At 40.0% G+C, this 25,799-nt stretch overlaps 1 long non-coding RNA gene across 1 annotated transcript in view; it reads right to left on the bottom strand.

Moving 5' to 3' along the window:
- LOC146862382 (uncharacterized) overlaps positions 1-25,799 on the bottom strand; it is a 199,370-nt gene that overhangs the window by 115,862 nt on the left and 57,709 nt on the right. Inside the window, exon 2 of the long non-coding RNA XR_014978120.1 lies at positions 12,463-12,627. This is a non-coding gene — a long non-coding RNA (uncharacterized LOC146862382). The remainder of the gene's footprint in view (positions 1-12,462; positions 12,628-25,799) is intronic.

The following is a 25,799-nucleotide window of genomic DNA, read 5'->3' as shown; positions in this document are numbered from 1 at the left end:
ATAGAGCTCGCGGACTACGGCTCCTCTATATGGGGTTTTAAAGAGCCGGCTGGTATGCAAATAGCGAAAAATAAATTTTTACGCAGCCTTTTGTCTGTTCCACAATCTACCCCAACTTTCTCTATACACCAGGAATTGGGGATAGGTTACATTTCTGATAATCTGAGTACAGCCCCGTTGCTCTGCTGGCTCAAAACCTGCTTAAACCTGGAATTGACCCTGAATCACCAGATCCTACGAGACTGTGTTAAATTATATAACTCCAATAAGATTAAGTGGCTGTCTTATGTTAAATGTATGCTAACTAAATTAGGGCGGCCAGAGCTATTTGAAGTCCCTGAAAAGATCCGGAAAGAGGATGTGTTGTGGGTGAAAACAAATTTTAAGAACCTATTGTCTTTGGAACGGGAAAAACATGAGTTATGTAATCCCTTAGTTAGGGCCCATTTTTTAACAAAAACAAATACCCTTATTGAACCTTATCTGGTAATAGTAAATAAGCCCTTCCATCGTTGGCTTCTAACTAGGTTCCGTTTTAATTTGGTTCCTTTTTTATTAGATGACTTCCAAGAGTGGTGTAAACCTGAGAATGCAGAACCTTGTCAATGTGACAACTATTCCCCCCAGGATACCCTTCATTTTATGATGTTTTGTCATTTTTACACTGTTATTCGTATGAAGTATTTAATTCCCACCCTGAGAGGAAGGGGTTTTCTAGAGGTCAGACCAGCACTACTTTATCTGCAGACATTGAGCAATCCCTGGGATATTTTCAACATTGCGTGCTTTCTGGTTGCTGCTGTGAGGCTCAAGAAAAATAGAAAATTGTTGTCGAATACTGTCTAAATCCAACTGTTATTATATATGCAAATCAAAAAGTTTGAGATTTTTGGTTATAATGAATTTTATAAGAGTGATTGTTTTATATACTTTGTCTGAAAGTTTGTATTTATTGTCCATGTATGTTGTGTACTGTACTTTTATGATTTTAAATTAATTGAATAAAGTGGACTTGACTTGACTTGACTTGAAATATGACTAAAACCCCGTTGGAGCGGCCCTTACTAGATCATATTGGTGACGATCACAGCAGTGAACTGTTTTTGCTTACCAAACTGGATACATGCAAGTCATACCCGCCTAGTCCCAAGTCCAATTGAAAGACCTGAAGAACAGCAACTGGTAAATCAAAATCAAGAACCAACAGCTGAAGTGTGCGAAGCTGAAGAGTCTGGAGTGACGGATTCTGATGAACATTTGGATGATGAACAGCCAAGCACAAGTCAAATAAAATGGACACCAGATACTGGGACAGAAAAGACTGCTGTTGAGTCAGAAGAAGGTGAGATTGCCTTTGAGGCAGAGGAGATTGAAGCAGCTGTTGAGACAGAAGAAAGGAAACTGGTGATTAAACAGAAGCAGGACCAGCGGAAGGAGAAGTCACAAAAGACCTGGAAAAAGTTAATCTCACTTATGAATCAGAAAAAAGTGTAGAAGCTACAGAAACAGAAATACAAGAAAATAGAGAAAAAAGGAAAGAAAGAAGACTAAATGAAAGAAATGGTGAACAAAACACAGAAGGTAAAAGTGTAGTACAGGAAAAGAGGCCTAGAAAAGGAGACAATTGGCCAAGTGGAGCAAGGAGACTAAAGTATAAAATAGTACGGAGAAGACTGAGGAAAAGACGAGACCAAAGTAACAACATCTCAAGCCAAACAGAACAAGAAAACACAAGAAGAAAAACAACCCGAAAATCAAAAAGAGCAAGAATTCCATGTAGAAAGTATAAAGCTCCAGAATGGACCTACATCATACTAGAAGAATTTGAAAGTTTAGGTTTAAGAGAAGAACACGACAGTAGTGATATTGAAAAGGAAGATGAGAACAACCTGAGACCACCTTAAAAGGAACTATAAAGTGATTAAGGTGAACATTTGTCAGATTAATTTGAATCAAAGACTCAAGAGAGACTAAAAGGACTGAAAATAAACGAAAGGGGTGAAGAAGAAAGTCAATAAGTGTAGGATTATACAAAATCTATTTTTAGAATTATTATTTTAGAATAGAATTCATATAGATTTTTCCCCGATTTCTAGATTCTAACGAAAAGATTGTTAGATTTTCGAATTTTTGTGGTATATCAAAATGGCAGAAACAGAAGTGACTGAACAAATAAAATCTAGTCTAAAATGTAATGTATTAAAATGTGCTTATGTAGTGTTTTCCTATTAACCATCATATGGGTCCTGTAAATTATTTTCATACCCACTTTTAATGTGAATAACGTTGGAAATAATACTAATGATGTGTCAATTAAAGGAATGAAAGATGTTTCTAAACAAACTATAAATACTAATAAGAAACAATTGGATGGAAGCATTCTCCATCATGACAAATCAATTAGTGATTTTTCGTTAAATGTTTGTACCAAGTTGTTGTATGAATATACTAATACTATGAATGTGATTGATTGTTATGTCTGCATGAAATTACCATTGTCTGTCTCTGAAGGTATAACATATCATCATCTTTCATTAACATGTGGTGTGTCATGTAGTGTCCTCAGTAGCCTATTTTACATGACAGGTAAGCTGGTGTATCAATATACTGATATAGATTTAGTATTTTCAGACGTACCAATTGTAAGGGAACTAAACAAAGTAGTAAGTGAAAAAATGCACGCTATTTGGGAGAGTTTTTCCATATCACTAAACCATTTGATGTAGAACATGCCAACACAAATAATCTAACATGTAGTTTGCATATTGAAGAAAGGCTATTTTTGAACATGGTGGAAAATAGAGAAGTAAGTTTCCAGAAGAAAGCTGATGAACAAAAATCACAGGCACCACCTTGGGCATTTAGAGAGAGAAATTATGAGAAAGGTGAGACATACGCTGAAATGTCCCTGGACTGGTCACAGAAAGGGAAGCTAGATTTTTCAGATCAAAGACTAACTATAATAATTATTTCATTGGCACTAGTGAATGTGAGCATACTTTACAAATTACTGGAGGATGGGATTAAAGGGTGGAACGGATCCTGTTTTCCCTGGAATATATTATGTGTGTGGCAAGAAAGCCTACTATAGGTTACCTGCACATTGGTACCGGAGCTGGTATTTTGGGATTGTTTTTCCAAAAATCGAGAGGACAATAGAGTCAATGAAATAAAACAAGGACTAATATGTACTAAGAAAGCAACTTTTTCGAAAATAGTAGGTGATATCTTTGGTGCACTGATACCCTCAGTTGGAGTTGTTTTAAATTCACACAAAATTCAAAAATTGTCCACAGTGGTTTATCAACAGATACTGTTGGTGGTTTCTTAATGATTGATACCGAAATGGTGGCAATCAGATCAATGGTTTTGCAAAATCGACTTGCCCTTGACATTCTTCTGGCAAACGAGGGTGGAGTCTGTGGCATGTTGAAAATTCAACACTGCTGTACTTATATACCAGATAAAAGTAAAGGGATAGAAGGATATATTCAAAATATTACATAATTATTTAACAAAACTGGAGTTTGACGGTGTTTGGGAGAAACTTGGTAAGTGTTTCTCTGTGATTGGTAAGTGGTTTTCTACCTTTGGAAGTAGTTTATTAGGGAAAATAATAATGCCAATACTTTCAATAGTAATAGTAGCTCTAGTGATATTAACAGCATATAAGTGTTGTAAATGCATAAGAGAAGGAAAAGATGCAACAGACAAAAAGTATAAAAGAAAAGAAATAAAAAGAAAGAGATAGAGTTAGAAGAGTTAAATGAAGAATACTATGAGAGGACGAAAAAGCTAGATGAAAGTGCCATAAAAGAAGAAAAAGTAAGTACAATCTAGATAAATGGAAAGGTGGCACTCGGTATGGTGAATATTTATGATGGCTCCTAAAAGCCATCAGAGGGGGGGGATTGATGGAGCAGGACTTCACAAAAGAAACCTGCTCAATTGAACACCCCTATAATACATACTAACAGTAAGTAATGTTAGAAGGATTAATGTGCACAATTACACTACATGTAGGAAGTTTGCTTTGCGAAATCCATGTACTAACCAAGATTAATGCGTAAATCACCAGAAATGTAATAATCTTGTGTATAGAAGGAACTGAGAAGGTTTGTATGGAAAGGACGCATGAGTATATAGTAAGAAGCATGACGTGTATTGCTTTATCCTAATGAGTAATGCTGCTCTCCTGCTTATGCTATGCTAGGCTAACTGATAACATGAATTAGAGTTAAGGTGGGTGGTAAACAGTGAAAATTCATTATCACATAATTAATAAATGTTTGTTTTCCGTTCAATTAGTAATGGACGAATCCTCCATTTTGTTAATTTAGGCTCACAAAGGGAGGGTGAATTTGGAAGCGAGCGAGAACCATGTGACCACATGACTGAATAGCTGTGCAAAGCTGAAAAAAGCGTGACCAGGTGAAGGGCAGAACATTGACAAGCGGCCAACGCCAGTGTCATCGTGGGAAGCGTAACCGGAAATTGTTGAATTTATTAAAATGTACAATACATTTTTACATGTGTTCTCATGATAGGGAAGGGGTATTGATGACTATGTAAAAAAATGTGTGGAACAATGTTGTAGTCAAGAGAAATGATTTCATGGTGGGGTGACATCCCACCCCCAGAACTTAACCAATCCCTTAGCTAGAAATTGTGAACTTAGCAACTATTGTGGGATGGACATGTATTTTTAGGGCATAAGAATAGGTGCTTTAGGGGTGTGGTTTAGGTCGCTTTGGCTGAAGGTGTCCGAGTGAGGGATGTGCCGCTGCTCGTCGGGTTGCAGAGAGACATAGCTGTTCCTGTCCTGTCCCTGTCCTGATTATTGAGTCTTTGATCCCTGAGTCTTGGTCCAGGGGTATTATTGCAGTCGTATTTCTTGTCTCTGTACCTTTTGTTTCTTCATCTATCCCTCCGAATTGTAGTTTAAATATCGATATATTTTTACTTGCATCTAATGTCCCTTCATCTATCCACTCTTTGTGCAACGTATATTTGAAATGATAGTTCTGTTATTGGTATGATAATTTCCTTGCTCTCTCTTATGAGGTTTCCAGTATTTAAATTTATGAAATAATCAATATGAGCATTTAATATTACTAGATAACAATTATTAAATCTCACCTAGAGTTTGTGGGTATTTAGTCTGTGTTATGATTAATGTGTTTCTTAAAAGAAATTCCATTGCCATCAACTCTTCAACTAATTGGTCCATCGACCAAGTAAATGAAAAGTTAAACGTTATTTTATTCAGATACGCAAAGTACAGGATGTTTACATTTTGTGTCTAAATAACAAGAGTAAATTGAGACAAAGTTAACAAACTTGACCCCAACACATCAGGGATTTGGGTGAATGAGTATTGGCCAAAGTACGTGATTTATTGAACATTTATCCCTGATCACTTTATTAGGTTTGCGCTGGATCAAAAGTGTACGACAGGAGGGCAATCGGATCAGTATCAGTATTAAAGAGCAAATGCAGATTTTAAGTAAAGCACTTATTACTTGTTAATAAATAGGCATCCATCATTAGCTTAAAAAAACTTGGGATAAATGACAGACATAATGAAGTGGTACCATTTTCAGGAGATGGGGACCAAGCCCCTGGCCCCTGTAATGGAGGCCACAACATTTCTGGTTGTGTTGGTGCCAGCTAATCTGAGTGAGTACTCTTTTGAGACTCACCGAATCCTCTTGCGCCTGAAACATGGCCAATGGCGAAAAAGGCTCTCACGCCCAACAGTTCATATATCCATAGATTTAATTTCTTAAAAACTACTAAATGGATATACATCAAATCACAGAAAGCATGCTTTCTGGGTAAAGAGGTAGCTTACTGCCAAATTTGGTATAATTCAGTTCAGCCATTTTAGCTTGAGCGGTGTCTAAAATTCCCTATGGAAACTGCATGTTGACGTTGCTTTTGGAACCCCTTTTTTCTCTGCCCTCACTTGATGGATTACCCCAATACTTTCCAAGAAGCAGCGGAGGTGGGATGAGATTTGTCAAATGGCACCAAAAGTATTGGCAAATGAAGAATCATTTTCCTATGGAAACGTCATCCTAACTATATAAATACCCAGTGATGACTGCCACTTGGTAATATAAGAAAAGGTTCACTTGAAATGTAGCAATGGCTGCTGCCAAAACCTGCAACACAAAAAGAGGAAGGAAATTGTCAAACAAGCAACACATGTTGATGAAAGAAGGACCAAAAAAGAAACAAACATTGGCACAGCCAAAAGGTATTGCCCGGGCAAGTTCTACTGGCTCTGTTAGTGTGTTTCTTGGCCATGAGGTACAACGGTGTGAATTGTGTGGTATGGTGTGGGTTGGTATGGTATGGTATGGTAAGCCTGTCATTGTATAGTAGGGCATGGTATAGCTTGTCATTTTATGGTATGGTATAGTATGGCCTGTCTTTTTATGGTATGATATTGTTTGACCTGTCTTTATATGGCAATGCATGGCATTGTATGGCCAACAGATTCATGAAATTTCCTTTATAGAAATGTGAAGATAATGTGGGTTTGTTAAGCAATTTTTGATGATTGCAAGAGCTTCTGGGTAAGAAAGTATTGAGAGATCCATGCAAGTTACACCATCCTGGACTATCCCAGCTGTCTAATTTGCATAAATGCATACATTTGGTACATTCCCCTTGGTGCCAGCTGAGCTAGGGCCCAAAATCCACAGCTATGAAGATTGGGTGGAAACATTGGATGCACCCATTGTACAATTTGGACTTTTTCACTCATGAGTGTTAGGCTCACCCACACTAATGGGGTACTATTTTTATCGGGAGACGTGGTGACACACTGGGTGGTAGGACATTTGTGGATTCTTGCAGATTGCAGAACTTTCCTTCACTAAAATGTGAGAAACATATGTGTTTTCTTAAGGGCTTCTGGGCAAGAAAATCTTGTGAGATCCATGCAAGTCACACCTCCCTGGATTCCCAAAAGTGTTTAGTATTCAGAAATTTTGGGCTTTGGTAGGTTCCCTTGGGTGCCGGCTAATCTAGGGCCCAAAACCAACAGATACCAAAATTTCAGAAAATAATTGGTTTTGAGTGGAAAGATTTGATGCGTCCAGGTTGCGTTTGGACCCTTTTATAATCACAGGCACTAGCCCCCGCCCCCCCATATGGCGGGTCAGAATTTTAACTGAGAGAAATGCTCGGTGGTAGGAAATGTGCAGATCCCTGCAGATTCTAGAACATCACTGCACAGAAATGTGATGAAAATGTTTTTAGCCAATGTTTGAAGCTTGGAAAGGCTTCCAGGTTAAAAAACATGTTATATCCACACAGGTGACACCACCCTGGACTCGCCCAAAGTGTCTAGTTTTTAGAAATGTCTGCGTTTGTTCGATTCCCTGGATGCTGACTGAGCTAGGGCCCAAAATCTACAGCTACCCATATTGCAAAATACATTTTCAGTTTTAAGTGGAAAAATTGATCTGTCCACATTGTGTTTTGGCCATTTTCCTATCGCAGTCGTTAAGCTCATCCACACAAGTGGGACACCATGTTTATTGTGAGACATGTGGGAATGCTGCATGGTAGGACATTTGTGGATCCCCACAGAGCTGGTACTTTCTCTCACAGAAAAGTGAGGAAAATATGTGTTTTTAGCCAAAGTTTTAGCCTCAGACATTGGCTAAAACACATATTTCTGGGTGGGAAAACCTCATGAGGTCCACACAAGTCAGACCATCTTGGGCTGTCATGGGTGTCTACTTTTCAAAAATGTCTGCTATGGTACACATCCTTAGGAGCTGGCACATCTAAGACCCCACATCTTCAGCAACCGACATTGTAAAAAATAAATAACAATTCAAGTTAAAATGTGATGTATCTAGGTTATATTTTGGGGTATTTTGTGTTGCACTCGCTAGGGCCAGTCACACAAGTGAAGTATCATTTTTATCAGGAGACATGTGGGAACAGCAAAGAGTAGAACATTTTTCATTACCAATTGGATTTCTCTGCAATAGTGCCTTCCAAAAGAAAGCCTGTGTGCAAGAAGGAAGACAGTTTGCAAAATACCCTCTGAATCATGATTGTATGGGTGCCCAAAAATTCATATGTGTAAAAATATCTACTGTTCCTAAACTCAGTATCTTATGTACATTTCTGAAATACCTAGGTTATCTTCATACCCATTTTCAGTTCTTTATATTATACAATATAAAATGTTGTATTTTCAGTATAAAATGAAAAATCATTGTAAGGCACAGATCAGTTGTTGGCTTTAGGTGTTGCCAGTATTGCCTGTTTATGGAGAACCTGAATTCACATATATACATGCGAATAGAAGGGTTAATATGATGTAATAATATATTTATTTCGTAATTTGCCCCTCGTGACAGGAAGTTACAAATAAAATCATTGTCACAAATGGCTGGTGCAAAGAAATTCGGTTTTGGATATGAGGGGGGTCGAATCCCCACTCAGGAAACAACCATCAGGGTGAACCATGAACAGTCACTAAATTGACATAGCTCTGGTAGATTGACTTAAAGTTGTCAGGCTTAACAGAGAGGAAATAGGTAAAGCACACAAACAGCAATAAAATAAGAACGCCACAGGAGAACAAAATTCCAAACCAATTTAGAAAGTAGAGTAAATGTTAATAAATGTAATGGTTTCAGGATAACAAAAATCTAATCAGTAAAACTGGAGATTTGCAATTTAAATTTGTTTAGTGGCAATAGCACCTAAAAGCAGAAAGCACCACTCCTGGTCATCTGGTTGTTCTAGACCAGGGAAAATCACATGTTATTGAGCGTGGGTCAGTTACAAGGATCAGGTTAGTCACGCTGAAAAAGTTACCTTTTCAGAGTCTGGTGTGAAGAGCTTTGTTTGCGCTGGGGGAGGCCACGAGGAGCAGGGAGAGCATTGTAGATGGACGTTGCTGTAAAGCAAAGAGCAGGCCGGGCACCGAGGACTGTCATAACTATAACATGAAGACTGGTTGGTGCTCTTTTTGATACACCTACTCCATATTACAGATGCAGTTGATGTGCAAACATTCTCCAACTGTGAAATTTAGGAAATGGACAATAACACATGGAATGTATCTTTACAAGGGGCACAAAGCATTCCACGGACCCCACAGGGTGACGTCATAAACTATGTCCCCTTGAGGAAGCCTGCTATACTCTTCCAAAGGAAGAAATGGAATGCACCGGAAGAGACACTGATAGAAAGTCACTCAATAGCACTGCTGACAAGAGGTGCCCTCAGACACTGAATTATGCATTTATCTCACTTGATCCAGCATTTCAACTCACCATTGGCTTTGTGGCAGCAACGAGACGAGTTGTAGATTCCGTGAAGCATGTTTTCAACATACCAGCAAAATCTATGCAAAGCTCCTTAATAAAGATTATATTATGTATTTATATGGATCACTGCACAATATCAAAAACAAAAATATCATGATACAGAAATATCGCATCGAAAATATTGATCACAAAAAAATCTAAAGTACAAAGGTAAGTAAAAAATACCCCCAAAATATCGTTTTACCCTTACACCTAAAAGTATGAAAAAGAACGTTCTTTTTTTATCATACATATAGTTATAAACAGTAAATATTAAATATAACAATAATATAATGTAAATTAAATATGTTTGAGTAATATTTAAAGATATAAATACATACTTATATAATTAAACAAGCACAGACACATATACAAATGTGTGTATATTTTTTATAGACATATATTATATAAAATTATTTGAATTTTCTCATGGTTTTTAAATTTATCAATATAACACCTATAAATATACACTATAACTATATACATATATATATATTTTACTAGCACATAGAAAAAATAATACATGAAGACATACCCTGCAAAATAAAAACTATATTTCTAAATTAATGATACATAAAACAGTGAATGATAGATACAAATATGTTTTACCTAAAAATATGTTAAATACTACATAAATTAATACATATGGCATATAAAATTGAATACATAAGTATAAAGTAATAATAAATATTTAAACAGTACTAACAAAACTCCAAGAATAACAGATATACTATTTCTACCTCAGTATGTTCAACAGTAACAAAAGCATTGGACACCAAATTGAGAAAATGTACCATTCCAACTCCAGTGTGCACAACAGAAGGGAAAGCGTTGTACACATAGGGATAACATCTGCTATTCTCACTCCAGTAGGAGCAACAGTAGGGAAAGCGTTGGACTCAGGAGGGTTTACACTTACTATTCCCACTCCAGTGTGTGAAACAGTAGTGAAAGCTTTTGACTCATTAGGGGTCAAATCTACTATTCCCACTCCAGTTTGTGCAACAGTAGGGAAAGCGTTGGACTCAGTGGGGGTAAACATTTACTATTCCCACTCCAATAGATGCAACAGTAGGGAAAGCGTTTGACTCAGGAGAGGTTACATTTATTATTCCCACACCAATCGGTGCAACAGTAGGGAAAGCGTTGGTCTGAGGAGCGGTAAAATGTACTATTCCCTCTCCAGTGTGCATAACAGTAGGGAAAGCATTGGACTCAGAAGGGGTAAAATTTACTATTCCCACTCCATTATGTGCAGCAGTAGTGGAAGTATTGTGTTGTACTCAGGAGAGTTTAAATTTACTGTTCCCAAACCAGTCTGTGCAACAGAAGGGAGTGCATAGGACTAATGAGGGGTAACATTTAATATTACCACTCCAGTCTATGCAACAGTAAGGAATTAGTTGGACTCAGGAGACGTTAAATTTACTATTCCCACACCAGTCGGTGCAACAGTAGGAAAAGCATTGGACTCAGGAGGGGTGGCATTTACTATTCCCACTAAAGTTAGTGCAACAGTAGGGAACACGTTGTTCTCAGGAGAGGTTAATTTACTATTACCAAACTAGTCTGTGCAACAGAAGGGAATGTGTTGGACTCATGAGGGGTAAAATGTAATATTCCCACTTCAGTCAGTGCACCAGTAGGGAAAGGGTAAGACTCAGGAGAGGTTACATTTACTATTCCCACGCCAGTCTGTGCCCAAGTAGGGAAAACGTTGGACCCAGGAGAGGTCAAATTTACTATTCCCACTCCAGTTTGTGCAACAGTAGGGAAGGTGTTGGACTCAGGAGCGGTTGGATTTACTATTCCCACTCAATTCACTGCTACAGAGCACTTCCCTTCAAGCAAATAGCTTATTTTAAAAACTCTGTTGAATACCCAAAAATCTAAAATTCTAAATTTACAAATTAAATGTCTCAAAATGTTAAAACGAATTAAAAATAGCATAAATCTTAATTTTTTTGATAATTGTTATCAATTAAACAAAATATATTTAATATAAGTAAAATACTGCACTACATTCCCATAAACATAACAGCCAGCAGTTAAATTGTAATGAAAATAATCAAAGTATAACACAATAAACATATTAAATAATAAATGTATTTAAAAAAATGAATAAATATATTTTAGTTACTTAAATAACTTCCCACCCTTTCCTCTACAAACTAAACAAGGCACACCCAAAATATATCCTTACAAATGTGATAATTTCTCATCATTATCAATAGAATAATTAATAATAAGGTAGTAACTAATTATCAATAAATTAATTCTTAATTAATTTTCCAACCTATAACCCTAAAAACACAAAACCCCATACTTAAAATATATATTAAAAATTAATCTAACTATACACTTTGCATAATTATTTACCAATTAAACAATGAATAATAAATAACTACTAGTTAATTATTTTATAATTATTTAACTTCTCAGCATTTACCACTACAAGCCCAACAACCCACACCTGAAATATAAATAAGAAATATCTTAATCACACAATTGACATAAGTAATTATCAATTCAATAATTAATAATTTAAAATTAATCATTGATTAGTTACAATTAATTTACTTCCTACCCTGTACCCCTGCAAGCCCCACAACCTGCAGCTAAAACTTAACTTAAATGCACAATTTACATAAGTAATTGCCAAATAAATAATTAATAATAATTAAAAATGAAATTAGCATTCATTATAATTGATCTATTTTCTACATATACCCCTACAAACCCCACAACCTGCACCTAAAACTCAACTTAAAAGATAAATCAACTACACAATTTACATAATTAATTATCAATTAAATAATTAATTTTCATTACAAAAACAACTATGAATAAATTCAATTACTTCCCACTCTCTACCCCTACAAACCCAACATCCTACTACAACACTGCAAATTACGTGGAACAATTACGTTTAATTTAAAAGCAACTACAATTTTACATGCTACATTGAAAAATATTAACAATAAATATACAAACAATTTATCATATATAAAATGTAAACACATACTAAGATATTTTTAACCTCAACATTAGCAACATAGATATTTTTGTAAACGATAATAATAACATAGATATTTTTGACATTGATATTGCTTACCTTAGAAAATCTATATTCTTGTCAACGATATTCCTCCATTACGATATTTGTGGATCAAAATCTTAAAAACTCGATATTTCTTCATCTCGATATTCTTACTCGATATGTTGTCCAAATACCTTTTTATATGCCCCTTTCTGCATCTTTTTTGCCATTTCTCTAGGTCTGTGCAGAACAAATATAATTATTTTACTTGATGGCCATTCATTTGTAAAATCAGAAGGATGACATAGACCTGTAATATTGAAACCTTTGGTCTGTGAAAACTTTAATTTACTCTTCTATGTACTAACCAATACATTTGTCGATCAACCAGGTTTGTATTCTATATGATTAAAGCATTTGGGGGGCTTTTCATTTGACAGCATGTCCGCACTGGAAAACGTTTGTGGACATTTCTTTATTGTGTTTTAGGACCTTTTTGGGACATGGGTTTGAGATTAGGCCCCAAAACATATCTGTATGATCTGAACCCATCATCGCTATCAAGGGCATATGTTACGGTAAGTGGCATTATCACAAAGTATATTACCATTTAAATACAGACAAGGAGAGTGTATCTCCCCAATTATTTCTCTTTGACTTTAATTTAATTGTTATCCTCCTCAGAATTTGACCCATCCATAGAAGTATTAAAATTAAAGACACCAAATGTATTTATTTTTTTTAAAACAGATTTTTTCATTCTTGGTGGACTATCTGTATTGCAAAGCACTAACAAGTCTCCACTCAATAAACATGTTCACTATCTAACATCATACCTTCATTCATTCAACAGGGTATAGCCATGACTTATCAACCCAATAAGCTACTAAATTTACAGTCACTGCTACAATAACAAGTTCACTACTGACCTAACTACACTCCATTTAGTGCATATTTAAATACTTAATTAATATTTTTTATCCTGCCTTATAGACATAATAAAACGTTTGAAGACAAGAAGAGAGTACTTTATTAGTAAAATAATAAGTGCCAGTGCTCAAAGCGATGTTCTAACACCCATTGTTGCTGTTATAAGATGGCAGCGTGCTGAATACTGAGGGGCATATTATTAAGCCCCTATCACCACCAGAACGTCGCTTTTTGTGACGTTGTGGTGGCGATAGGGTCAGCTTCCTACTATCAAGGCAGCGTTAAGCCACTTAACGTGGCTTAAAGCCACGTTAAGTGGCTTAACGCTGCCTTGATAATAGTGCCCCTTTCAAGCTAAATTTAGAGTGAAAAGGACGTACAGTGGGTGTTACGGTGGGCTTTCCACCGCAACACCCATTGAATTCGACGCTGCCACCTATTATCAAGGGTGGTGATAATAGGTGGCAGCCCCGAACTTAAGAGCTGGAAAATCCTGGTTTTAAGATGGCAAAAAGAGGAGAAATGCTTTATTTCTCCTCTTTTTTGCTTTTTCCATGTGTGCTGCCTTGTGCAGCACACATGGAAAAAGCAAAATGTCATGGTTTGCTTATGTGCAGGAAAGTGTCCTTTCCTGCACATAAACAAACCTTTTTTTTTAAATGACATTTTGTAACTTACATGTGTGCTCCATGAAGCAGCACACACGTAAGTTATAAACTGGCATTTTTGGTTTGTTTATGTGCAGGAAGGGACACCTTCCTGTACATTAACAAACCTCCCTGCTTGCAGACACCCTTGCACTCTGGTGCAAGGGTGCCTGCGTTGGCGCTAAGTTATAAAACTTAGCGCCATCACAGGGGAAAAGGCGAGGCTGCACCATATCCTTGATAATATGATGCAGCCTCGCGTTTCAAAAGTGGCGGAGAGAGGCGTTAAGCCAAGAAGGCTAACGCCTCTCTCTGCCACTTCCTTGCTAATATGCCCCACTGTGTGTGTAGTCCTGAATCCACTTCTGGCCTTTTTAACTCGCTGTCAGACACTCTTTGCCTCATTTCTGCTGTCTCCCTTGGTGACGGGTTTTCTGTCTCTCTCTTCCTCCATCTTTCCCTTTTGTGTTTTTTCCCTCTCTGTAAGACAAAATAAGTTCGAGGTACCCAAAATAAGTGCCGGTGCCCCCCACTGGCAACCACTGGCTCAGATTCAGCACTGCAGATGAAGCTACAGAGGGCAGAACATTTCATGCCACATGATTGTTAGGACTTCAAGGTTTCTTCCCATGCCTTCTCATACATGAAGCTTCATTTAGGGTTCTGCTGTGGAAACCCCTTCCATTGCCATACTGTTGGCACAAATTTTTAGTTCTACTGGATGGAAGCAGAATGTTTCTTCTCTAAAGTGTCGCGGAAACTGATATGTTGCCAGGTGGAATTTCTGCCATCTGCATGGGTACTGGAAACATCGTCATTGTCGGTGTACATTGCTGCTGTATATTCATCTTCTTTCCCTGGCAAATACAACACACCTGTCTGTGAAAGTCCAACCCTTATTGCATGGTAAGCATTCTTGGCACTAACTCCATCTGACTGGGCAGCTTCTGTGCCACTATTTCTAGAGAATAGCAACTGGTATCTCTGTGAACCTGCTGGTGGAGAAAAAGTTGACTGAATGTCCATCATGGAGCAGTTCATCCACCAGAGGCACGGAACGAGGAGCCTATAGCAAAACCTTTTTTACTGCCCACCTCTAAATCAAAAAATCATGCCCATGGTGCATGCATATCCCTGCCAGCCCATTTGAGTGAAAGTCTAGCATAGTAGCAGAACATTGCAGAAAAAGATCATGCTACTAAAATAATAAAGCCAACTTGTCTACCGCAAAAAGATTTCCAATGTAAATACTTTGGTAAGTATGGGTTTGCTAAGATTAACTTCACATATATGTACCTTGAAGGTATGCTCATCCTCAAGATGCATAGAGGTTGAATGAAGAATACTAAATCTATACTTACCTTGAGGATATTTTGGTGATCAATGTTTTGACTATGATATTTTTGCATCATAATTATGTTCATGATATTATGACATATAACTATCAATGGAGATGTCTGAGAAGAAGATTGACTCTAGAGTCCTGAACTCTCCAGACGTACACATCCATGGTTATAGGTCACGCCGATCACTGTCAGACGGTGAACACCGTGTTTACTGAATAGCTCTCCATCACTGCTAATGAAGTGGCAATTTGTCTTAGCTAATGAATGGAATAGATGTATCGTCGACTTCCTGAGACATGGTGATGCTCTGAATCAAGGGTTCTGACACAGGATGTTGTCTAATGGATATTTCAGAAACAGTAATAAAAAACTTATCAAATGCACAACGGCAAATAAAAGTACCCAGAAAAGCTTCCGCTTTTAAAACAAGACCTTATAAAACTGTTAAAAGCATGCACATATGCAAACAAAATAAAACTGATGTCAAATAAAACATTCAGCTTTACATATCTTTTATCTGCAAACAGCAATGTTATAATGAATCAAATAACTAAAGCTGACTTGTGTCTATCTGTTTTTTCGGTGAACTACAGTGAATGTCTTTAAAATGTAATATAATTATCAGATTATATCTTGAAAGCAATCTTTTAAGCATCTCTCCACGGTAAACAGTTCGCTGACATGTTTGCATAGAAAGACATTAGATGTCGCGGATATCTTTCTAGGTTTATTTTCTCACTGATGTTCCTTAATCAGTATATTTCTCATGCTTTAGTTTTATTCATTAAGGCATCTACAGTTTATAATTTCTCGATAAAGCTCGGATAGGATTATGTTGCTATGTTTATGCATTACAAAGAGGTATTTGCGAGAAAGCATTTGTTCTTTACCACTTGCATCAGAAATCTTTAACGCAGGTCACTTATAAAAAGCGCTGCTCGCTCACCGTGTCTCTTCTAACTCATCTGCATGAATGATGCTGCGGTCTCATTATCCCCTTACTATCCTCAGATCCCAAATACACCCCTGACTGTAATGTATTCAACTCATTAATTTGCATGACTTCCTGACACCAATAAAAGCTAATGGCTAGCAAATAAACAGTGTCCGTGGGAAATACAGCAAACACATGCTTTTGAAAACCATGCATGGCCTGAGGCAGTGTGACATGCGGGAACCTGGCAATGTGAAAAATACACATTAACATAAGGAATCCATTTAGTATACATGAAAACACATTTTCAAGCTTTGTTAAAAATTTTTAAAAATCCTGTGGAATTTGGTGCAATTGGGAGGGATACCGCATTAACAACTGATTGTTACATATTAAAGCTATCCTAATACTCACAGAAAGGAACAGGCAGCATTCACCACAATGTTTTGTTCATGAACTTGAATTGGTCAATATTGTAAAATAATTTGTTAACACAGCCGTAAAATTCTCAATCCGAGTCCGGGTGGAAGTCTGCATGCTTGTTGCTGAATTATCAATCACCCTGTAGGAATATGTGTTTTGTTGGGTAAAAACCAAATGCTTTTTCACACACCTTTCCACCTACTGCAAGCATGTATAAAATATATGTTATCCGTAAATCTCATGAGGTAATTGTAAGATTGACTCCTGCATGTTACTGCCCATTCTGTGTCAACAGCTTCTGATGGGTGTAGCTTGAGTAATGATACTTGCCGGTTGTAGTGTCGCTCCTGTGATGCAACAGGTGGAACACAGGAAAACCACTGTGGGTGTGGATCAGAGGGGAAATGGTGTGTCCCCACCTCTGTTCCTGGTGTTGTATGGTCCACCCTGCAACACGTGGCCGAGATAATAAAGGGAAGCCTGGCTGGACGTGATGGCATTGCGTGGCAGGCACAGCCGGGTCCCAAGTATACCAACCCCGTGTCCGTGTATTTATTTTTTTAATGGCGCAACACCCATTACTGGGCTGATATTCGATAAGCCTCTCATGAGCGGCCGACTCACCGTGTGAGTAGCCATGTCACATTGGTGATGAGGGCGGTAGCTGGACACCACCGCGATGGCTCTGTGGTGACCGCACAGTGCTTTGAGCTACAGCACCTGGGCGGGAGCAGCAGAGTGCCTGTGGGAACATTGCCACCTGATGGATGCCGACGAGGGGTGAAGGAGAGCCGGCAGGTCGAAATGCACCGAGCTGCCTGGCTGTAACAGGAACACCGTTGATGCCAGACAGCAAAAAGACACTGTGCTTGTCAATATCTAAGTGAGTGCCAGTTCTACACGTGCTGCACCCCACTGAGACACTGGCCCTCTCCTGCCCCTGAGAGAGCACCAGCACCAGCCACCTGCTCCCTACCAACAAGAAGAGGTGACTGTGATCCAGACAGGGCAGCCACCAAAGACACGCAGCGGAAGACAACACAAAAGCGCCATCATTATCACAAGCACACCCGGCTCCACTCCCACAGGGGAGCAAGTATACGTTCTGGACAAGACCTTCCACAGACAGGAAAACACGCGTTCCGTTGCTGGAGAGGGTGCAGCCTCAACAAAAATAAATATTTAATAAGCTATACCTGAGCAGGGCAAGGAAGGCAAATCATGGCCACCATACCGCCAATTGAGCCATTCCTAGTGAAAGGGGCCACCTCAGCACAAGAGCCCAGATGGAAGGAATGGGTGGAGAGAATCCTTCTACTTTTCGAAGCCACTAAGGTAGCCAATGACCAGAAGAGAGCCATGCTCCTACGCCTATGGGGAAAGGACATTTATTAGATTTCAAAGTCCATCACTGACGCTGCACCCAAGACACACCTTACCCTTTTTACCGCCCTCTCAGCATGCTTCAAGCCCATGGCGAATCAAGACTACAAACATTTTCTTTTTTGCCAAGCACGCCAACAAGCTGAGGATTCCATAGACACATTAAACGCTCACCTCAAAGACCTAGCAAGCACGTGCATGTTTCATGATGAAGGGGAACAGACACATGGACAAATCATACAAGGGTGTACCTCTGCCAAATTCCAAGAGAGAATACTGGAAGAGTCCGGAAAACCACTGGTGGACATCCTGACGCTAGGTCGTACTAAGGAACTGTCACGGGTCAGAACTGCCCACATGGAGGCGGCCTTACAGATCCCAGTAAAGATGGAACCGTTCAATGCCGTCATGACACGTTCCATGCCCAAGCCAAGCCGAAAGGACACCATGAATGCCCGAATGTGCGGATCCTGTGGAAGAAGCCCCCATGGTCCTGCGGACTGCCCAGCGCACGGGTAGAGGTGTACAGGGTGCAGTAAGATGAATCGCTTTGTGCAAGTATGTCGATCCCAAAAGAGTCACGGGCCACATTAAACGTGTTCCCTGAAGCCAGGAGCAGAAACAGTAACATGGACGACGATGAAGCAGAAGAGCACACAGTGTACTTGGTGTTCAAAGCAGGCAAGGCCGCCCAATCATCGCGTCAACTCCCAAAATGTCAAGTACGAGTTGGAGAACAAGACACTGCAGCTGTCGGTGACACCAGAGCCACCATTAACATCATGTTGGTGGAGGCTTCTGAGACTCTGAAATAAGCTGCTTCCCTGAATGCTGCAGTCATCAAAGTGTTTGCATATGGCCAAGATGAGCTGCTGGTAATGCGAGGAAATTCAAAACCACTATCTCGGATGGCTCCAACTCCATAGTGTCACAGATTTACCTTGCAGAGGAAGGGCATGACATGCTGTTGGGATGTCGAGCAGCGGAAGACCTATGGATTGTCACTTTTGCTTTTGGAATTCAGCAGGAGACCGTTGAGCAGACCTTGGCAGGATTCCCAACAGTCTTCGAGGGCATTGGACAACTGAAGGGGAAGGAAATACTTCTACACATAGACACAACTGTGCAGCCGGTAGCCCTGCGACACAGGTGCAACGCTTTTTATCTGAGACCCTTGGTTGAAAAGGAGTTGGCCAAGCTGGAGGCCGCCGGCATCATTGAGAAGGTGAGAGGACCAACACAGTGGGTCTCCCCCACCGTCGTCACCCGGAAGCCAAAGCAGCCCAGGAAGTAAGGATCTGTGTAGACATGCAGCTGCCCAACGGCGCCATAAAAAGAGAAAGGCATCTCACTCCCACGATAGACAACCTTACAGGGGAACTAAATGGAGCATGTTGGTTTTCAAAACTTGATCCCCGATCAGGATACCACAAATTTGTGCTCGATGAAGAGTCAAGATACACCACGACCTTTACCACCCATGTCGGCCTGAGGGGATATACTCGTCTGAGCTTCGGTGTGTCAAGCGCGGCCGAGGTGTTTCAAAACACCATTCAAGAACTACAGATGGATCTCCCCAGAGTCGTGAATGTCAGTGACGACATTCTCATCCATGCCAAAACTGTAGCTGGGCACAACGCTCAACTGACCAAAGTACTCCAGAGAATTCAAGAGTTGGGACTTACCCTTCACCGCAACAAATGCGAGTTCATCAAACAGAAGCTCCAGTTCTTTGGATTCGTCTTCTCAGCATCAGGCATAACACCAGACCTTGATAAGGTGAGAGACATTAAAGGGGCGTCAGCTCCTGCCACCATGACGACGGTACGAAGCTTCCTGGGTATGGTCAACTATTGTGGCTGATTCATCCAGGACCTCACCTCCCTCACCCTGCCCTTAAGAAAGCTCACCAAGGGGTCAGTCCCCTGGTCCTGAGGCCTCAAGCATGAATCAGTGTTTCAAGGGGTCAAGGTCGCCCTCACCTCCAACACCACGTTGGCCTCTTTTGACCCATGGAAAAAAACACCACAAGTGCTGAAGAAGTTGGCCCGAAGGATATGGGTGCTGACCTAATGCAGAGAGGCTAGGCAGGAGAGGATTGGGCTCCGGTGGCTTTTGCCAGTTGCTCCTTAACTGACACGGACTATAGGTACTCTCAAATTGAGAAAGAGGCCATTGCCATTCATTGGGGCTGTCGCCACTTCCACTTATATGTGTAAGGACACCCTTTTGTCTTGGCGACCGACCACAACTTCCATTGTTTTACAGCACAGCCACCAAACCACCTCTTAGAATTGAAAAGGTGATGCTCCAGTAGCAGGAATACAATTGTAAGGTGGAGTACCATTCTGGGTCGCTAAATCCTGCAGATTACCTATCGTGCCATCTTCGAGCAGCCACGCCCAAGGAGGAAGCTGAAGCGGAGGACACCGAGGACGACGTCCGCTACGTGATTGCCCGATCATGTCCCCTTCCGCTGTCCATGGAGGTCCTGGGGAAAGAAACCCGCCAAGACAAGTGTCTGAAAAGGGTATTGAATGTCATGAAACACAACCAAGTGGCAGGAAGCCAAGAAGGACTGGAGTGCTCTCACCTCAGAGGCAAGATGGAGCATGGAAATATTGTATCATGTCTCACAGGATTTGAATCAAGACTCAACAGGGTGCCTTTTGAGAGTCCATTGCCATCCCCACTGCCCTGAAGAACCGAGTCATACAACTAGCTATGCTGGGCACCAGGTCATGATGAAAACGAAAAGTCGATTGAGAACTAAGGTGTGGTTCCCTTTGATTGACAAGGAGGTGGAGTAGGCACTGAGATCCAGTGAGTGGTGCCAGGCCACTGGTGATAACAGTCCGCCGGCTCTGGTGATAATGGAACCTGGACCGCAACGTCCGTGGTCATGCGTCAGCCTGGAATTTGGGAGGCTCCCGGAGAATGGGAGATACACCTTCGTACTAATTGACAATCACTCCAAGTATCCCAACGTAGAAATCTTCCCGTCATTGAGTGCTGGGGATGTGATCCCTAAGCTGGAAAAATGATGGCCACTCATGGGCTAATAAATGAAATGAGAACAGACAATGGTCCTCCCTTTCCGGGACAAGAACTGGCCAGCTACCTATCCTCGCTCGTCATCACTCATAAGAAAGTAACGCCAAGGTGGCCCCAGGCAAATGGTGAAGCTGAGAGGTTTATACGCACCTTAAATAAGGTCATTTGCATTGCACAAGTGCACCAGCAATCTCTTGAACTGGCAATCTCCTCTGGGTCTACCGCCAAACCCCACATTCCACAACTGGAAGAGTGCCAGGGCACCTGTCCATTGGACGAGTGGTCATGGATTCCATTCCGCATCATCTGCTATGGCAGCTGGATGAACTGTATGAGCGTCAGGTCCAGTCCCGCCGCCAATATCGGAATGATTAAGCAAATCAACCAGGAAAAGCAAGGCCATCTGATATCAAAATGGGTGATGTTGTGCTAATGCAGAATCGCAACACCAGCAGCAAGTTTCAGTTACAGTTTCCCTTATAGGCTCTGCGTATTGGAATAAATATACACTATAGTTTTTGCATATGACTAAGGTCAGTATGCTCCTATCGAGTATATTAAACTTAATTACTTTGTGTGCCAGCTAACTCAGAGGTCACTAGAAACTTCTCGAATAAACAAGAAGGGATTTGTTTCTGACAACCGCATAAACATGACAACTTTGTTTCCCTTAGAATCAGAACGTGTCTCAGAATCGTGGAAACAATAGATAACAGTTTCCCTCAGTCAATCGTGCATGCTTAGTTTCTCCAGAGTTACACAGAAATAGATAGACGGGCGTTTTCAATAAAAGGATTTATTGAACAGTCTCGTTTCTCATGTAAGAGATATGAGCTGTTACAATCATTAGACTGTAAGCAAGATAAAATACGCACAGCGTAAGCCATAAGAAGAAATAATACGGTAATAGCATTGTCGTTTAGCGATGACATATATTCATATATATATATACATAACACAGGCTAAAAAGTGTATACTCGTCTGATGCTTCTAAATACTTCTACCCCAGTGTACCTAACCTAGGTGTAGTGCAAGGTAGAAGTAAGTGCTGCTTTCTATAGTATGGTATATACTAAGTTTGTATGCCAAGAGTCCCACTAGGTTCTAGTCAGCTCCATACCTTTAGAATGAAAGAGGTGGGAACCTCTTTACGGGTCTCAAACTCTAACACCCCGCAAAGGGAGTCAGAAAACTGGAAGCTGGATTCTCTGCGAGCAGGGATGACAGCGTCTGGTCAGTGCGTCAGGCCGGGATATAGTCTCTTCCGAACTTGCCATGGCGAACCGTGCAGTCAAGTCTTGCCGAGCCGTGGTTTGCCAAGGTAAGGGAAGGTATGTGTATACCTGGAAGGTGTTTAAGAATGCTAGCATTGATGTAAAGTCGGACAAAGGAAGATGTCATGGATGAACCCCTAAGGAATAGCAGTTCATGCATAATAGATAAGTTCTTGGAGAAATCAATAAAGCTAGCTGGGGAAATTCCCGACGGCTTAAGGGTCTGGTTTCTAAGAACTCGTTGTGACGTGGGATGGACGGATGTAGGTGACCATGCCTGTATTTGGTTTGCATGGCTAATGCCTAAATAAGGACTGGGAATCTATGCCTAAATAAGGGCAATGCGAATTGTGCCTATATAAAGACATGATTCAGGGAGACCTATGTACGGGCATCTAAATCGAAACACAACACACACTCCATTGACAAATGATCGATATTGCTAATTGCTAAACATGCTAAACACATAAAATTGAGTATCACATGATCACTAAAAACATTTGTAAAGCATATTTAAAATGAGTTCATATTAAAAGTTTCACCTAAACATGGAATGCAAAATGTGCTGTACATATCAAAAGCAATGTTTCATCCTAAACATATGTGTACAGTGGATGCTTAACGAATAAACAGACATATATACATATTATGAAATGGTTCATAATTACAGAAGAAAAAGTTCAAAGCCATTTCATATCATGGTACATAAATGCAAAGAAAAGTGACAATGTGTCCCTGGAAATGTTCCAAAGAAGTCTGTTCTCTATGAATAGTTCTACTCTAAGCAGAGTTGTTAGCCATATTAGAAAAAGTCAATATTCACAAAAGGGATCGTAGCCAAATTTAGTCTTTGTTTTGGAAAAAGAAAAAGAAATAAAGGCCGAATTCATAGATTATATGATACACTGTGTACCAAATCAAAAGTTATTTGAAGATGCTGGAGAAAACATGAAATCCTCTAATCTTGTAGACAAAAAGTCATCCACCGTTGTCGGTGATAGGTCGCTTACCTCGTTTAGAAGACTAACTGCACATAGATGTGATACATCGTCAGTAGCAGTGTTTCTTGCCAAAGTTACCTGTGTGCCTGTTGAACCATCTTGTACCTCAGCAGTAGCATGTTGCGTCTGTGAGATCTCAATGAATGCCGTCATCAGGCTCAGTAGCCTCTGGGGACAACACAATGCATGTACTATGCGCTCACAACACTTCCTTTCCAGGAGAGCATTCTTCAAGGTGCCAGGAGTGACGCTGCTGGATTGGCTTGCCATAGCGCAACAGTAGGAATAAAATAGGATCCCTGCGACGATTGCTAGAATGAGCGGCAGACCACCAAACACCGAGTGCATGAAGATTGGAATGATTCCGAGGACTGCCTGAAAAGGTGTTAACAGTCCCGAACATACGGTCTTAAATACATGCACAATACCGTTCATATCAGACATGTTTACGATACGTCCCAAAATTCGTGTGAAATGTGTGGGGCAATTTGTCCTTAACAGAGCCTGTATCTCAGCCCAAAGTCCTTGCGATTTGTAGATCATAGGTTTCCTTGGCCGACGTCAAAGGCACAGTTTGTTGTAAAAGAATGGCTTTTATTCTGCTTAAAGTATCAATTCGTATAGAAGAGATGCTTAGTGAAGGCCATAAAGGCAACTCTCTGACTGTGTCTATTTGGGGGAACAAGACTTGCATACAGCAAGTGACCCTGGAAGTAACCGTTACTAGATATGGGATACCTGGCAACATAAAACAACAGCTCTGATCATTCAACATGAGGTAACTCCCATTAGAAAGTTGTCCAAATGTTGGATTAATCACAGCGGCCGGTGAACCTTGCAGGTTGCAGGATAAATTTGCAGTGGAACCGCTACAGGCCCCATGTAAACTAATATCCCGAGATATGAGTGAACCGCTCAGTGCATTTTCACAGTGTGTACTGCTAATAAACACTTCACGCCCCCACTCCAACATCTGTGTGTGTAAGGTAAATCCCAGGATGTCCCGATGTATTCTTTACCCAGCCTTTCATATTTGCCTACTGGCATGTGTTTAAGGCAATACTGAAAATGGAAACTTGTAACAGGCAGAGTATTTTGCCATGTATGATCCATTTTGTGGCTGTTTTTTCTGCTACCATAAATGGCAATTTTTCCAGTTTTTCAACGCTCAGCACTGTATACTTTGCTCCCCTTTGTGCCAGTTCGATCTGTTTATCAGTGAGATTGTAATCTGAAAACAGAGAAGACGTATTGATGAAACGCCAAGGCACATAGCCTGCAAGCAAGTTTTGTAGCGTCCAGCCTAATAACTGAATAGAACGTAATTGAGACTGGCCTTGACGCAGCAGGACCAAATCTTGTTCCATAAAGTCTATAGCAGAGGATACAATGTTGCACAATTAATATATCCTGAATGACAGAGTTGTTAACCCATTGTCGACCACAGCGAGAGATTTCTCTAAATTAATACGTTCAATTTCTTGTATTCTTTCTGCGGCGTCTGTTTGGGTAACCTTCCATATTTCATTATAAGCAGCATAGATGCCTGCATATATGAAACGTTTTTGAAGCGGCTTTCATGGACCTAGCATGAATTCCCTAAGGTTTGCGTCTTCTTTAAGCAAAGATAAGTGTTGTTTCACATCCTCTAGTGTAGATGTCTGTAGCCAATCAAGGCATCATTTTCCTACACTGTATGTTGTTACTACCCCTGGATGCTGTCTTTGAACATGGAGTGGGTCTGGCCTTTTGATTGTTAGACCTTGGATCTTGTTCAGGAATCTTTCTTGACAGATGTTGTTGTCTGTGGGCCAGAGCAACCATTTTTTCCATTCGGAATCTGATCTGTTGTTTTGGAAAATAGTATGTACGTCGACCTCCCCCTGAGTAGTGCTATTACTTGCAGGTGTAGGTATGGACGGTGTGTTCATTTCTTTGATCTTGGCTAACCCACGGCAAGATGTTTGTTGGACAATGTCGTTCAAAAATATTATCTGCTGTGGGATGATGCAGGCTCTAAACAAAGCTTCTATCCCCTGCACTTGCCAATCTTTTGTACCCCAGACAGATTTGGTTTCAATTGTGTCTTTCCAAAAGTCGAAACCCTGTCTAGACAGTTGGGAAACAAAGGCTGCAGAATAAATCTGTTTCGTGTTGGTTAACTTATTGTTTGATCCTGTTTTGTTCACATTATTAAAGTAAAACGTTTCTGGATTGGATATATTGTACCCTGAAAAATATGGAAACTTATTTGCAAATGTTTTTGAACTACCCTTTGGTGGTGTAGGGCAATGTTCCCATTGGTTATACATAAATACATTTCTAGCTGTTGCAGATTTATGCACGAAATGATGACCATAGTGGTTGTAACAAAAAAGCTGTTCATAGTCTGTTGAACCCTCTACGTATTTATGGTTAGA

The sequence above is a fragment of the Triturus cristatus genome, chromosome 2_2 (assembly GCF_964204655.1).
Source record: "Triturus cristatus chromosome 2_2, aTriCri1.1, whole genome shotgun sequence".
NCBI classification, from domain to species: Eukaryota; Metazoa; Chordata; class Amphibia; order Caudata; family Salamandridae; genus Triturus; species Triturus cristatus.
This window is presented reverse-complemented; position numbering and strand designations above follow the sequence as displayed.